This window comes from Suricata suricatta, chromosome 12, assembly GCF_006229205.1.
Source record: "Suricata suricatta isolate VVHF042 chromosome 12, meerkat_22Aug2017_6uvM2_HiC, whole genome shotgun sequence".
NCBI lineage: Eukaryota > Metazoa > Chordata > Mammalia > Carnivora > Herpestidae > Suricata > Suricata suricatta.
Genome location: NC_043711.1, coordinates 3,228,739 through 3,232,285, shown reverse-complemented (window position 1 = coordinate 3,232,285; position 3,547 = coordinate 3,228,739).

Below are 3,547 nucleotides of genomic sequence, written 5' to 3'. Positions count from 1 at the left end.
CCCCCCGCCCCGCCCCCCACGGGCCTGGTCAGGGGCCATCAGCTCCCACCTGCCCTGCCCTCACCCCTGCCTTTCTCTGCCTCTTGAAGACTCCACCCCCTTCCCCAGAGACCTAAACAGGGCCTCCCTCCTCTCAGTGCCCCCTTTCGAAAATAAAGACCAAAAGCCTCTGCCTGACGAAGCCCCAAGCCCCATCCCTCAGCAGGGCTCCAAGCAAACCCTGCTCCTGGTCCCCAGCCCCCTCTCCCAGAAAGAGCCGTGGTCGCCCCAGAGCCCCCTGCTCTTTCAAGACCCCGGGTATGCCCCCACCTGAGTCAGGTGCCCCCCTCCTCTGCTCACAGCCCTCCAGGGCTCCCACCGTCCCCCCTCCCCCCTCCCCAGGCATAAGCCCAGGCTCTCCTTTAGCCTACCTGCCCCATCCCCTCCCTCTCCACTCCACCCCTGATTACTCTGCTCTGGCCACTTGGATGGGCGTCTTTGCTGTTCTTCCAACATAGCAGGTCTAGTGCTGCCCCAGGGCCTTTGCACAGGTAATTCCTGTTGCCTGGAGCACACCTCATCCAGACGGCCATTTTCTGTTTCACCACTACTCAGCAAAGCACACGAGAGGTGTTTACTAAATACTTCCTGAATGAATAATTCGCCATGGCTCCCGTATTGCCCCTCCCACCTTCCTCTGACTTCCACGTTTTCCTTAAGACTTCCCTGGAGCAGGCGAGCTCATTTTCCTCCCTGACTTCCTTTATCCATAGGCGCAGCCCTAGACATTTCCCAGGGCCCCCACCTGCCCTTTTTGGCCATGCTCCAGAACCTTCTGTGGCTCCCTAATGTCCTCAGGGCTCTTACAGGCCTGGCGCTGACCAAACTGTCCGACTGGGTCTCTGTTTCCTGACATCCTGCCCCGCCCCCCGCCCCGACATTCTACCCTCCAGCCTCTCACTCTGCACCTTCACACTCTCTGTTCCTCCTGCCTGGAATGCCTCTCCAGGGCCTTCCCCTGCCGGACGCTGATTCCTCTCTCTCAGGCCTCAGCGTAGACATTACTTCCTCCCGGAGGCTTCCCAGGACCACCCGCAGCCTGGGGCCAGGCCTCCTCCGGGCTCCACACGACGGTGCAGCTCCAACCCGGCCCGGTCGCCTCTAGTTCTTACACTTGGGCACCAGAGTCAACCTACTGGTCAGACCCAGGAGACCCAGGACCCGTGACACTCTTAAGGGCCCACGGAAATGATTTCTTTTTAATTTCTATTAAAATCAGAAGAAAATACTGAATGCAATGCCAGTGCATTTGTAAAAGATCATCTGAAATGTTTTTTCATGGAGGGAGGGACCCAAAAGTACTTTAGGGCTGGGAAAGTCTTTTTTGTGTGTGTGTTATTTATTTTGAGAGAGTGCAAGCAGGAGAGGGGCCGAAAGAGAGAGAGGGAGGTTCTCAGCACGGACCCACCACACCAGTAAAGTCTGTGCGCCCGAGTTTAGGCCCCGGCGAGCCTAAACCCGAAACTCTGCCCCTGAGGTCACCCAAAGCTGCGCGATTCTGCAGTGACGTTAGCAGCATCTTTGGTAAGAGGACAAAAGGCGGAGCAGCCCGTCTCGTGTACAAAGAGAGAGAGAGAGAGAACAGAACGTGAGCAGGGGAGAGTCAGAGAGGGAGCCACAGAATCCGAAGCAGGCTCCAGGCTCCGAGCTGTCAGTCCAGAACCCGACGCGGGGCTCAACCTCGCGAACTGTGAGATCATGACCTGAGCTGAAGTCAGAGGCTCACCCGCTGAGCCCCCCAGGCGCCCCGACATATTGTTTGACGGTGCAACCACACAGCTGTACTTCCTTTCTTTGGTGGGGTTAGCAATCCTTCCTCTAGGTGGTGTAGGTGTGAAATATAAAGTGCATAAAGGGAAATTGTTCTATTGGCATCAGAAATTGAGCTTTTTATCAGGATGATTTTCATGTAACAAGAAATTACTCTATGAAAGCTATTTCTGTTCTTTTTTTTGCCTTTACCGATTGGTAACATTTCCACAAAATTTTAATGCCTCCGACTATATAGAACAAGCTTGCATCTGTAACATTAAAAAAAAGAAGAGAGAGAGGGAGAGAGAGAATCCCAAGTAGGATCCGCGCTGTCAGTGCAGAGCCAGGTGGCGGGGCTCAAACCCATGAACTGTGAGACCAAGACCTGCGCCGAAATCAAGAGCCAAATGCTTAACCACGGAGCCACTCGAGCGCCCCAGGGCCGTGAAAATCTTCATGCAGCCCTGCCAGGCCCATGCAAGTGTCTCCCTGCTGGGTAATAAGGGCCTTGAAGGTGGTAGAGGCAGACGCTGAATCCCTAGGGCTGCCTAGCATGAGCCTAGGTACGCAGCAGGTACTGAATAATTTTTTGCTGAATGACTGAATATGCAGTGAATCACTAGGTCCTCACGGCCAGGAGCCAGGTCTGACCTAGTTCACTCATACCAGGAGATGCTTGATATTTTATTTATTTTTGTTTATGCTTTTTATTTATTTTTGAGAGACAGAGAGAGACAGCATGAGCAGGGGAGGGTCAGAGAGAGAGGGAGACACAGAATCAGAAGACAGGCTCCAGGCTCTGAGCTAGCTGTCAGCACAGAGCCCGATGCCAGGCTCGAACCCACGAACCGTGAGATCATGACCTGAGCCAAAGTTGGTCGCTCAACCAACTGAGCCACCCAGGCACCCCAGGAGATGCCTGATAAATGGATGGATGGATGGATGGAAGGAGGGAAGGGTCAGAGTAGATTGGGGTGGGGCACCTGGGCCCGGTGCAGCCCAATCTGGGACCCGCAGCGCCACCTTGTGGCACAACGCTGGTCTGTCTCTCCTTCCTCTGGGGAGTTTTCAGAGCTCTTCCACTGGAAGGCGTGGAATGGAGGAGGAGGAAGAAGGGGTGAAGAGAGGGGCGCCTGGGTGGCTCAGTCGGTTAAGCGTCCAACATCGGCTCAGGTCACGATCGTGAGTCCGAGCTCTGCATCGGGCTCTGCGCTGACAGCTCAGAGCCTGGAGCCTGCTTTGGATTCTGTGTCTGCCTCTCTCTCTGCCCCTCCCCTGCTCATACTCTGTTTCTCTGTCTCTGTCTCTCAAGAATAAATAAACATTAAAAGTTAAAAAAAAAAAAAGAGGGGGAGGCAGGGAGGAGGAGGAGGAGGAGGAGGAGGAAGGTACATTGTGATCTCGAACAAATCCGGACTGCCCGTTTCTGGCTGTTTGACCCAGAGCACATTACCTCACCTCTTTGATCCTCAGTGTCCTCAGCCAGAAAATGGGGGAAATTAAAATCGGGCTTTTGAGTAATGTAATAAAATAGCCCAGGGGCGCCTGGGTGGCTCAGTCGGTTAAGCATCCGGCTTCGGTTCAGGTCATGATCTCACGGTTCGTGGGTTCGAGCCCCGCGTCGGGCTCTGTGCTGACAGCTAGCTCAGAGCCTGGAGCCTGTTTCAGATTCTGTGTCTCCCTCTCTCTCTGACCCTCCCCTGTTCCAGGTGTCTCTCTCTGTCTCTCAAAAATAAATAAAAAGCATAAAATAATT